A 12,587-nucleotide genomic window follows, 5' to 3' on the forward strand; every position below is an offset into this window, starting at 1 on the left:
GCACAGCCAGGTATGGCCCCAAACCTTCTGGACTTGCCTATTAGTCTTAAAAATGAAAAATGAAAAAAAAAGTAAGGGCCGGAGAGATAGTACAGCAAATAAGTCTCTTGCCTTAGGTGTGCCCAAACCAGGTTTGATTCTGGGTATAGTATTTGGTCCCCTGAACCCACTGGGAGTGATCCTTGAGTGCAGAAAGAGAAAAAGAACAGGAGAAAGAAAGAAAGAAAGAAAGAAAGAAAGAGGAGGGAGGGAGGGAGGGAGGGAAGGAGGCAGGGAGAGAGGGAGGGAGGGAGGAAGGGAGGGAGGGAGGGAGGGACAGAGAGGGAGAGAGGAAGGGAGGGAGGAAGAAAGGAAGGAAGGAAGGAAGGAAGGAGAGAAGGAAGGGAAAAGGGAAGGAAAGGAGGAAGAAGAGAAGGAAGGAAGGAAGGAAGGAAGGGAGGGAGGGAGGGAGGGAGAGAGAGAGGGAGAGAGGGAGGAAGGGAGGGAGGGAGGTAGAGAGAGAGAAGGACAGAGAGGGAGGGAGGGAGGGAGGGAGGGAGGGACAGGGAGAGAGAGAGGGAGGGAGGGAGGAAGGATGGAAGGAGAGAAGGAAGGGAAAAGGGAAGGAAGGGAGGAAGGAGAGAAGGAAGAAGAGAAGGAAGGAAGGGAGGAAGGAAGGGAGGGAGAGAGAGGGACAGAGAGGCAGAGAGGGAGGGAGGGAGGGAGGGAGGGAGGGAGGGAGGGAGGGAGGAAGGGAAGGAGGGAGGGACAGAGGGTCAGAGAGGGAGAGGGGGAGGGAGGGAGGGAAGGAGGGACAGGGAGGGAGAGAGGGAGGGAGGGAGGAAGGAAGGAAGGAAGGATGAAAGGAGAGAAGGAAGGAAAAAGGGAAGGAAGGGAGGAAGAAGAGAGGGAAGAAAAGGAAGAAGAGAATGAAGAAGAGAAGGAAGGAAGGAAGGAAAGAAGGAAGGAAGGAAGGGAGGGAGGGAGGGAGGGAGGGAGGGAGGAAGGAAGGAAGGAAGGAAGGATGAAAGGAGAGAAGGAAGGAAAAAGGGAAGGAAGGGAGGAAGAAGAGAGGGAAGAAAAGGAAGAAGAGAATGAAGAAGAGAAGGAAGGAAGGAAAGAAGGAAGGAAGGAAGGAAGGGAGGGAGGGAGGGAGGGAGGGAGGGAGGGAAGTATTTTATCTTTTATAATTTTTCCCCAAAACTCTATTTTACGAAAGCTCTGTGAGTTATATAGTTGTTCATAGTCGGGTTTTTCACGTGCGGTGTTCCATCACCGATCCGCTACCCTGTTGGCTGCCCCCACCAGGCTCCCTATCCTACGCCCAACACCAACCCCCGCCTGAAACCTGGTCATTAAGGTTTGGGTCTCGGGATTTCAGGGCTGCCAACTCTGGTTTGGATGTTTAGCTCGGCCACTCCGTAAGACCACTGACATACCTGGGTGCCCCCTGCCCCTGCACCCTCTGCTTCTCATCTCTCTCTTCCCCCCTTCCCCTTCACTCTATTTCTTTCCTTCCCCCTCTACTCTGGGGTCAAGGGAGAACTCTACTCCTCCCCCACAACCATTGCGTTTCCTGATATAGTCACTCAAAACCCCACAGCTGACGATATTTTGATGAAATGAGTTATACCTCAGTTGTAAGAAACCCAGCTGGTCAGCACTGGAATTGGAGGGGCTCCAGCTCCAGCCAGCAGGCTGAAGAATTAGATTCAAACGTTGATTTGTCTGATAATGGATTTCGTCATCTCAGCTAATCCGCTATCTGCCGCTCATGGGAATGAGCTGGGTTATGGGGGTGGAGGGTTTTCTGGGATGAGCGGAAAAAGTTACGTCTACAAAGTAAGCAAATAGATTGACCTTAGGTTTGTATATCTGTGTGAGGTCTTGCTTCTTCCCCCAAGACTATCCTCTTTTTTTCCCCAATGAGGTGGAGAAAAATGTTTCGTCAGTCTTAGTGATGGGTGGTATGATGCATACTGTTATAAGGAGGATGTTTAATCACCGACAGATACTAGACATTGTTCTCGCATTTTTTTTAACTTTTTTTGTGGCTTGGGGCACTTGGAGAACACTATTCGGGTCTCCCAAAGAGGAATTGAAAGAGCTATGCTTGGAATATCACGTTTCACTCAAATGAGAGAAAGAATCCGGAGTTCCGACATCCGTCAACGATCAAGAATCAGGGACGCTGTCCCGTTTGCCAAGGTGCCAAAAATCAGATGGGCTGGTCACGTAATGAGATTTAAAGACGACCGCTGGACTAGAGCTGTTACCGACTGGATTCCACGGGATGGCAAAAGACCGCGTGGCCGCCCACCTACCAGATGGTCAGACTTCTTCATCAAGACCCTGAACGATCGGTTTGAGGCTCTTCGTGTTCCTAGAGCGAACAGATGCCATTGGGCTACACTAGCGCACAACAGGGACAAGTGGAGACGTTACTGGTGCCCACTCGAGCAAATCGATGATTAACGGGAAGTCAAGTGATCAAGTGAACTTTTTGTGTCACCCATCAATGCTCAGGGCTGACTCCCAGCTCTGCACTCAGGAATCACTCCTGGTGGTGCTCAGGGGACCCTATGAGATGCTGGGGATTGAACTCAGATCGGCCACATGCAAGGCAAACGCCCTACTCATTGGACTATCACTCCACCCACTGTTTTTTTTTTCCCTCTAGGTAAGAAACACCCCCACAGAATTTCTTCATTTTGCTTTGTCTCCTCTCGGGAGCTGACATTTTGTCCCTTATCTCCCATTTCAAGGTCAGTCCACAAACTCCCCCCACCGGGAACAAATCATTTGGTGCCAATGCTCTCAGAATGCTAACACAGAACACTAGGTCCTGTTGGAATGGAACACAGACATCTACACGAAATTGCTCTTGCTTCAGTTTTAGTTCAATCTGCACATTAGAATCCCAATGACAAGCCCCCTGCCACCTCTCCTCCTGGAGTTGGTCCCCATGGACTGAGCATTAATACCAAGAGCAGCTCAATTTTCATAAACACTTAATTCCTTTCCTACTTTGTCATCTATCCTGAAATGTAGTCTGCTAACATCCTTCCAGGAAACAACTAACACTTCTGCCTGAATTCTAATGGGAGCATCTCCTGTTTGACCCTGGCAATTTGGTCATCTTTTTTTTTTAGTTGATTTGGTTTTGCTCGAGTGGGCCCAGTAACATCTCCATTGGAGACTTTGTTGTTACTGTGTTTGGCATATCGAATACGTCACGGGTGGCTTGCCAGGCTCTGCTGTGCGGGCGAGATACTCTCGGTAGCTGGCCGGGCTCTCCGAGAGGGGCGGAGGGATGGAACTCGGGTCGGCCATGTTGGTTGCGTGCAAGGCAAACGCCCTACCGCTGTGCTATCGCTCCAGCCCTCTGTGCTATAGCTCCAGCCCAGTTGATGTGGTTGATCCTTTTTATTTCAGGGGTGGGGGGGTGGTGGGTGCCACACCCAGAAATGTTCAGGGTGACTCCTGGCTCTGCAGTCAGGAATTACTCCTGGCGGTGCTCGGGGGACCTATGAGGTGCCAAGAATTGAACCTGGGTCAGCCGCACCCAGCCAGTGACCTCCCTGCTGTGCCATCTCTCTGCCCCTGCTGATTTCTTCTTAACCATCCTATGACTCACTTGAACACTGACCACAAGCACTAGCTCTTGACTTCGTTCATGATCACGACCATCCTGTTGTTCGTCGATTGCCTCAAGCAGGCCCCAGTAACGTCTCCTTCGTCCTAGCCCTGAGATTTTTTAAAAAGTGCCACATTCAAGGCTCTTTCAGGGTTAGGAGAATGAGACCCATCCTTGTCACTGGTATTTGGCATATTGGGTACGCCACGGGGAGTTTGCCAGACTCTGCTGTGTGGGCAGGTGACATTCGGTAGCCTGCCAGTTTGTCCAAAGTAGGAATGAAATAATATGTTTTGCGGCCGCGTGCTTCCGGGATCTGGGTTTTATAGTCTCTGGGTCTTGGCTGTTGATGGGATTACACGGTGCCAGGGGGCCAATTGGTGGGTGTGACCCTTGCCTACTGGAAGATGGAGGATCTGGGTGGAGGATGCTCAGCCCCAATCCAAGCAGACTTGGAGATCTCAGCCCTGGAACCCGCATGCCTTTGTTCCTCTGCCGGTACCTTCATGCGTGTGGAGAGTGGTCTCAGCATGGTGGTGGCTGGTTCTGGAGGTCTTCAGCTGCCAGAGCCCTGGTCCGGGTCGGAGGGAAACTCAACCTGCTCTCCTCCAAGGGGTCCGGCGAGGATAGCCAGGCGCGGGGGCAGGAGACTCTGCGCTGTTCTCTTCTGGGATCTGGGTTTCATAGTCTCTGGGTCTTGGCCGTTGATGGCATTACACTGTGCCAGGGGGCCAGTTGGTGGGTATGACCCCTGCCTACTGGAATATGGAGGATCTGGGTGGAGGATGCTCAGCCCAGATCCGAGCTTGACTTTGTTAGACTTGTAAAACCCTAGCCATGCCGTACAGAATCCCATATGCCCCTAAGGAAGAGGAGGAAGGCAGAGAAGGGAAGTAACTCTTCGATTTGCTTAGCAAAGTAAGTGCCTGAGATTTCTACTTTATCATCTCGATTGCCCTTTCCAGAATCTAGAATTTCTGTCTATTTGGAAACAGAAAGGCCACCGGGCCACCTGTCTCCGACTGTCTGTCATTGAATTCACGACACCTCTGGGGTTCAAGGTCAAGCAAGGTAGGCAAAAACGCTGACCGATAAACAACTAGTATAGGGCGGTGGTAACCTTGGATCAGACCAATCTGCCGAATGACACTTTTCCAACCTTCTGCTAGTTTCAATCCTATTCTCTCAGGTAAGAGCTGCATGATCCTACCTATGGCTCTCTCTTTGGGGACAGCTCGTTGCCCAATACTTTTTTTTCTTTTTTGGGTCACACCTGGCAATGCACAGGGGTTACTCCTGGCTCTGCACTCAGAAATTACTCCTGGTGGTGCTTGGGGACAGAGAACCCGTGATGTTTTGATACGCCAAAAACGGTAACGATAACGGGCCTCATCCCCCTGACCCTGAAAGAGCCCCCAATACGGCAGCGTTGGGAAGGATGAGTAAGGAGAGGCTGCTAAAATCTCAGGACTGGGGTGAATGGAGACATTACTGGTGCCCTCTAGAGCAAATCAATGAACAAAGGGACGACAGTGATCTAGTGATACAGTGGTGCTGGGGGGGGGACCCTATGGGATGCTGGGAATCGAACCCAGGTCAGCCACATGCAAGGCTGGGCTCTCACTCTAGTCCCCGGTTGCCCAATATTATTCACCCACGATTGACCAGCTTGAACATCCGTTGATGGGGATCGTTGCCCAGAAACAGACTCTCGAGAACATAGTTTCTGGGCTGTTTGAGTGGGGTGTGCACCGGGGAACCCTCTGGAATACCAGCGTCTGAGCTGGCAATGTTTGAGTAACTACAACAATGTTATCAAACACAAACACACAGCGCTTTTTCCATCCTGAGCCACAAATGCCGCCCTGGGATTCCCGACCTCAGGGTATTTTCCTTGGAGAGAACCCTAGAGGGTGAAAAGGTGACTAGTCCGAGCCAACAGGACACCCGCTGGTCTTGGCCTGGGAGACTGACTCACGTGGGCTGCTGACTCACCGGGTCACATGCCTCAGTTTCCAAACTGACCTCGGGCAACCGGCGAGCCAGGTGTGGCTTTCTCTGGGCCTGAGAGTCTCACCAGCAGCGATGGGAGTTCAAGCATGGGGTGGAGAGGGGGCTTTGCTGTGCTGGTCAGGGAGGGCGTTTGGGGCTGGGGCTGGAGTTTCCATGGAAGGAGGGAGAGATTTTCTGGCTGGGTGGGACTGGGTTCTGGGCTGCCGCGGCCAGACCCGCGAGAGCCGCTGACCTCCTGACCAAACCTCGACAAAGGGCCCCTTCCTCCCCTTCCCCACTTCCTTGGGGTAAAGAATGACTTCCCCGTGGCCCCCACCCCCTGTTCTGGGTCTGCTTCTCAGCAGTCAACGACTCCCCTGTCCCCTCCGTGGGGACCTCGTCCAGCGGTCAGCTCCCTGCCCGCGCCCTGCGCGAAGGCACAGCTCTCCTCAGTGAACACCCACGCTCCCCTCCTTCCTGTTCCCTGTCTTGAGTAACCCACCCCCTCACTTCCTGCGCACCCCCCTGGGTCTGCGCCGGCCCTATCCTGCATTTGCCAGGTGCCTGCCTCGTGGGTGTCCCTGTGCTGAGTCCTCAGGATCAAGACCTGGGGCCAGGCGGGGCTGGAGCACACTGGGTCCGAAGGCATGGGGGGGTGGAATTTGAGACAGAGACAGTGGGGTAACAGAGACGGGGTCCTTGGGCGTACAGGGATGAGTCTGTGGGGGAGGACAGGGATGGGGTCTGTGGGGGGGTCCAGGTGATCCCAATGGGAAGCACTCGGAGGTGTGTAGCTTTGAGCACACCCCAGGAATAATGACCCAAAGGCAGTGCCAGCCTGAAAAACTGGAAGAGATAGAGGAGGGGTGAGGGGTGAGGGGTGAGGGTTTGGCCTGGAGAGATAATGCAGGGGTGAGGGGCTGGCTTGGAGTGGTAGTGCAGGGGTGAGGGGTAAGGGGCTGACCTAGAGAGATGGTGCAGGGGTGAGGGGTGAGGGGCTGGCCTGGAGAGATGGTGCAGGGGTGAGGAGCTGGCCTGGAGAGAGTGTAGGGGTGAGGGGTGAGGGGCTGGCCTGGAGAGATGTTGCAGGGGTGAGGGGTGAGGGGGTGGCCTGGAGAGAGGGTGTAGGGTGAGGGGTTGGCCTAGAGAGATGATGCAGGGGTGAAGGGTGAGGGGCTGCCCCGGAGAGATGGTGCAAGGGTAAGGGGTGAGGGGCTGGCCTGGAGAGAGAGTGCAAGGGTGAGAGTGAGGGGCTGCCCTGGAGAGAGAGAGCAGGGGTGAGGGTTGAGGGGCTTGACTATAGGGAGTGCAGGGCTGAGGGTGAGGGGCTGACCTAGAGAGATGGTGCAGGGGTGAGGGGTGAGGGGCTGATCTGGAGAGAGTGCAGGGGTGAAGGGTTGACCTAGAGAAATGGTGCAGGGGTGAGAGGTGAGGGGCTGCCCTGGAGAGAGAGAGCAGGGGTGAGGGGTAAGGGATGAGGGGTTTGTCTATAGGGAGTGCAGGGGTGAGGGGTGAGAGGTGAGGGGCTGGTCTAGAGAGAGGGTGTAGGGGTGAGGGGTTGACCTAGAGAGATGGTGGAGGGGTGAAGGGTGAGGGGTTGCCCTGGAGAGAGAGAGCAGGGGTGAGGCGCTGGCCTTGCACAGAGCTGTCCTCAGGTCCATCCCTGGCTCCTCATGTGGGCCCCTGGACAGTGTTCCCTGAGCACTGAATTGGGAGTCAGCCTGAGCACCACCCGGCGTGCCCCCTATAAAAAGCCCAGCAGAAGCAGACTCCTGGAGACTCTCTCAGCCAGGGGCAGGGGTGAATCATCTTGTCTCAACCTCGGGGTGAAAGGAAGAGCCGGGAGGTTCTGGGCACACCCGGGCCCAGGTCGGGGGTCCTAGAGGAAACCCAAAGGACTGAGGGACGGCAGCTGGGGATCCCTAAGCTCAGGGCCCTGAGTAAGCTCTGAGCACAAGACCCCCAAACCAAAAGCAAATCAGGGGAAAGGGTGCTGTCCCTTCTCCTGCTCCCTCTTGGTGGCTCGGTGGCCGCCATCTTCCAGAGGCCAGTGGACAGTCAGGTTTGGGCCCTCAGTGACGAGACACGCAGGGCCTCACGGGATGGGGATGGAGCCGGTCCTGTCCTCTCCACCCCAATGAGACCCCAAGTCATCACCCACGAACAGCCTCTCTGGCTCCTGATCAAGCTGCTTAACAGCCTTGATCCCAGAGACTCAGAAACAAATCTCAAAACCCCGTGGCTTTTGGCAGAAATGCGTCCGGACCCCACAGTAGGTTACTGTCGCTGGGCCACCCCAGGGAGGAAAGGGTGCTGTCCCTCCGCCTGCTCCCCCTTGACGTCTTGGTGGCCATCATCCTCCAGAGGCCACTGGACAGTCAGGCTTGGGCCCGCAGTGACGAAACTTGTTGGGCCACACGGGATGAGGGTGAAGCCAGTCCTTTCCTCCCCACCCCAACGAGACCCCAACTCACTGCCCACGAACAGCCTCTCTGGCTCCTGATCAAGCTGCTAAACGGCCATAATCCCAGAGACTCAGGAGCAAATCTCGGAACCCAGCAGGTTTTGGCAGAAATCCCTCCAGATTTAAGTGTTAAGATTTTGGGATTTCAAAATCGCGCAGCCACTACTGCAGCCACGCGACATCATATATTATTCATAACCAGCAATCGAAAAAAATTGTCTACTGTTGCCTTTTCAGCAGATCCGAGTTTTGGGGTAAAATTCCAAATAATAATGGTGGGTCCGGTGTCAAAATATTGAATGTGATCAAAGTAGAGAGAGAGTCATGTGGAAATCATTTGCCCCACAGGTAGGGGGAGGGTGTGGGATGGGGGTATACAGGGGTTTTTGGTGGTGGAGAGTGGACACTGGTGAAGGTATGGGTGTTTCATTGTATGAACGAGACTTAAACCCGAAAGCTTTGTAACTGCTCTCACGGTGATTCAATAAATAAAATTATAAAAAATGAAAAAAAAAGGTAAGCTGGAGTTCATGCTCAATTCAATCAGCTAATCAGTGGCTGAATAAATAGCAGTACTCAATATGCCAAACACAGTGACAACAAGTCTCACAATGGAGATGTTACTGGGCCCGCTCGAGCAAATCGATGAACAATGGGAGGACCGTGACCGTGACCGTGACTCCTCTACATAAAAAAAAAAGCAAATAAGTAAATACAGGGTAGACCCTTACACCGTGGAACATCTGGGGAGGGACCTTTTATTCAAACATGATAGAAACGCCACTAAACGTCCATTAGAATGCCCACAGTCCCGGCCTATGTCCAGAAACACGAGTCTTAAACGGAGGATAATTTTTCCCATTTGAATTTTTTTTCCCATTTGGATTCCTGACTCAGGTCTTTCTTCTTTTTTTAACTGTATGAATAATCGAGAACTAACCTGACATTTTAGCATTTCCATTTTTTGTCTTATAGCAAAGTGTCTTTTAATGAAACTAATTCAGCTTGAACATTGACTTTTCAGGCTGACTTTCAATAAATATGTAAGCAAATTTCTGTTCTTTTAAGTAACCTGATTTGAATTGCCACCTATTTTTAAACAAAACATTTATAGAAAAAAGGAACCTCTCAGATGAGCAGATAAGCGGTTACAGGAATTTAGAGTTATAAAATGAATTCTTCAAAGCAGGATATTTTTGAGGTTCATATTTTTTTTCTGGTTAAAAATAAAAATTTTGACCTCTTTCTGTAAATAATGTGGAAGGGATGTTTAGGGAAAAAAATTGATTAGGTAAGAAATTAAAACCAGCTGTCTAGATTGCAAAGTAGCTTCAAAACCCATTAACGGGGCTGGAGAGATAATACAGGGATTAAGGAACTTGCCTCACTTGTAGCTGATCCGGGTTTGATCACCAAAACAATAAATAAATAAATAAATAAATAAATAAAAGAAAATGAAGTGCATTAGTAAATCAGTTTCACCAACTGGTGCTGGAAAGAGCTAAACACACTGAGAACGGACTTCGCATGGACTCAGGTTCCATGAGTGAGAATCACTCACTGCGTGTCCTGGAAATGCAAGGTTGGTAACCAAACCTTTCTTTTTTTTTTTTCCTTTTTTGGATCACACCCGGGGATGCTCAGGGCTGACTCCTGGCTCTGCACTCAGGGATCACTCCTGGCGGTGCTCGGGGGACCCTATGGGATGCGAGGAATCGAACCCAGGTCGGCCGCATGCAAGGCAAACGCCCTCCCTGCTGTGCTATCGCTCTGCCCCCCAACAACGCTATACTATTGCTCCAGCCCACCAAACCCTTCCTGACTCTCCCTCAGGTCATTCCGACAACCGTCTTCTCGTCCTCTCTGTCCTGGCCTGGGTTTCCTACTGCGCCCCCACACTCACCACAATAGATTGCCTCCCACTGTGACACCGGCTGTGGGGAACACCCTAACACCCACCCCTGTGCACCAGGCAAGGATGAGGAAATCACCGTCCAAGACACACAGCGTCTCAGGGACTCAAACCAGTCTAGGAAAGTCCTGCCACAAGGCTCAGAGGTAACCACGTGGTGAGCGGCTTCCAGCTGACCTGCCATCACCCCGGCTCCCTTCAGAGATGACCCAACCCCAGGAGATTCCCTAGTGTGATGCTGCAACCCCACCTAGTACCTTTACAACACCTCCAGCACAGGACCACGCAGAGATAGCCCTGGCCCGTGGGTATCTCTCTCTCCTCTTCCTCCAAGGGCAAGAGAGAGATACCACAGGCCAGGGCTATCTCTGCATGGCATCACACAACCGTTTGGACTGGGAATTGTCCAGGGCACCCCATGTTTTTTGTTTGGGGGCACATCCAGAGATGCTCCACCATGCACTGGTTCCTCTGTGAGTTGACCGGTGCCCATCCACCTCTGACCAGGAACTCTACGGATCATCTCTCTTCCTTCCTCTTGGCTGAGTCTCTGAATTTACAGATATGGTTGGTTCCTTCCTGGGTCTCGCTCCAGCCTCATCAGACTCACACTTAACCCACAGGACCGTTTAGCACGTCATTTGGTTCTTTTGCAACTTGCAAAAAGTGCTTTTGTGAACGATAGCTCCCCTGGCTCCCAAATTTTTCTTGCAGGGTGTGAGATGCTGTGAATATAAGTTAGAGTGAAAAGATCATGGTGCCAAGGATTGGAGGGTTCGAGGGTCATTGGTGGGGGAACTTGAGACTCGGAGTGGGGGGGGTATGGTGTTGGAACTCTGTATGTGTCAAGCTCTGTCATCAGCCAGTTTGGAAGCGGTGCCTCAGTAAAGATTGGTGGGCAAAAGAAAAGAAAAGAAAGCAGTGGGTAGGACATTTGCCTGGCACGTGGCCGGCCGGATTCGATCCCCAGCATCCCATAGGGTCCCCGAGCACTGCCAGGAGTGATTCCTGAGTGCATGAGCCAGGAGGAACCCCTGAACATTGCCGGGTGGGACTCAAAAATAAAAAAAATTAAAAAAAAAAACAAAGTAACCCAGGAGGCCTCTTGGCATTGTATAAATGGGCGATAGAGGTAGCATTAAGGAAAAACAGGTTACGGCTCAGTGATTTAGAAATGACTATTATTAATGCGTGCGTTCATTTTACAACAGCCCCTAAGACTATAGGGACAGAATAATATTCTCCCCAAGGCTTTTTCCACTGTATTTTCTCAGAACTCGAAGTTCTTTCTCAGACAGTACTGCTGGGAGGGCACTCAGCTAATCAGGGTTCAATCCTGGACACCCCGGCCAGTTCCCCAAGCACCACCAGGAGTGATCCCTGAGAACAGGAGTAAGCCCTGAGCATTACCAGGTGTACCCCCAATTTAAAAAATTAATAATAAATATGTGCTTGTACATAAATGTTCACTAATAAAATTAATATTTTATTCCAGGCTGGAGCAATAGCACATAGTGATAGTGATAGTATTTGCCTTGCACGTGACCAACATGGTTGACCCGGGTTTGATTCCTCTACCCCTCTCGGAGAGCCGGGCAAGCAGCCGAGAGTATTTCGCCCACACGACAAAGCCTGGCAAGCTCCCCGTGACGTATTCAATATGCCACACACAGTAACAAGACTCACAATTTGTTGTGAGACGTTACTGGTGCCTGCTCGAGCAAACTAGTGAACAATGGGAGGACAGTGCTACAGTGCTACAATATTTTATTCAATATTTTATTCAATAAAATACTTGGATTGCCAAAGACAAGGACCCTCTGAACTTTTTATCTGTGGTACATTCAGTAGATTAATTTATCTACCCACACCCCCAAAAAATGTAACTGGGACTTCAGAGCCTCAAAGTTTGCAGAGAGAATTAGAGTTGGGAGTGGACGAAAGATCTCGGTGTCCCCAGAAGATGGTGGGGGGCTAGGACAGAGCCCCCCTGACCCACCAGTCCAGGGTTCAAATCCCAGCTCAGCCTCTGCACCTGTGCCGCCTTGGGCAACGTTCCTCCGATTCTCAGCGATTCTTCCTTCCAGCCGGGGCTGGGAGCGCCCACCCTGCGGGAGTCATTGTGCCGGAGGAATGAGCTAATGCCTGGGAAAAGTTTAATAGCATTCGTAATAGAAAGCTGCTTCCTGTGAGGGGCAACCCTCAAGAATTTTTTCAGCGTTGGGCCCTCGTCGGAGGAAGCCTGGCCGCATTTGTTATCGCTGTTCTCACAAGAGAACAGCAAGTTGGCACCTGTGTGTTGGAATAAAACCCGACGTTTTCGAAGAGCTTAATCATGCCCGTGCTAATGAATTTTATGAATTCCAAAGAAAGTTATTCTAAACAGAGAAAAGCGGCAGGGAGGAGAACACCCAGGGATGTAATGTGGCAGCCTGCTGACCCTCCTGCAAGGAATGAGTGTCCAGTGCTGAGGTCACTGCCAGTTCCCGCCTCACCGTTCCACCCAACTGCTCATTTCATTCCCTCACAGACTCCAGAGCTGTGCCCGGGAGGTAGAGAGTCATTGGCCTGGTGGACTTAATGTAGTCGATAGGAGGTTGGAT

The sequence above is a fragment of the Sorex fumeus genome, unplaced genomic scaffold (assembly GCF_029834395.1).
Source record: "Sorex fumeus unplaced genomic scaffold, SorFum_2.1 ptg000135l, whole genome shotgun sequence".
NCBI lineage: Eukaryota > Metazoa > Chordata > Mammalia > Eulipotyphla > Soricidae > Sorex > Sorex fumeus.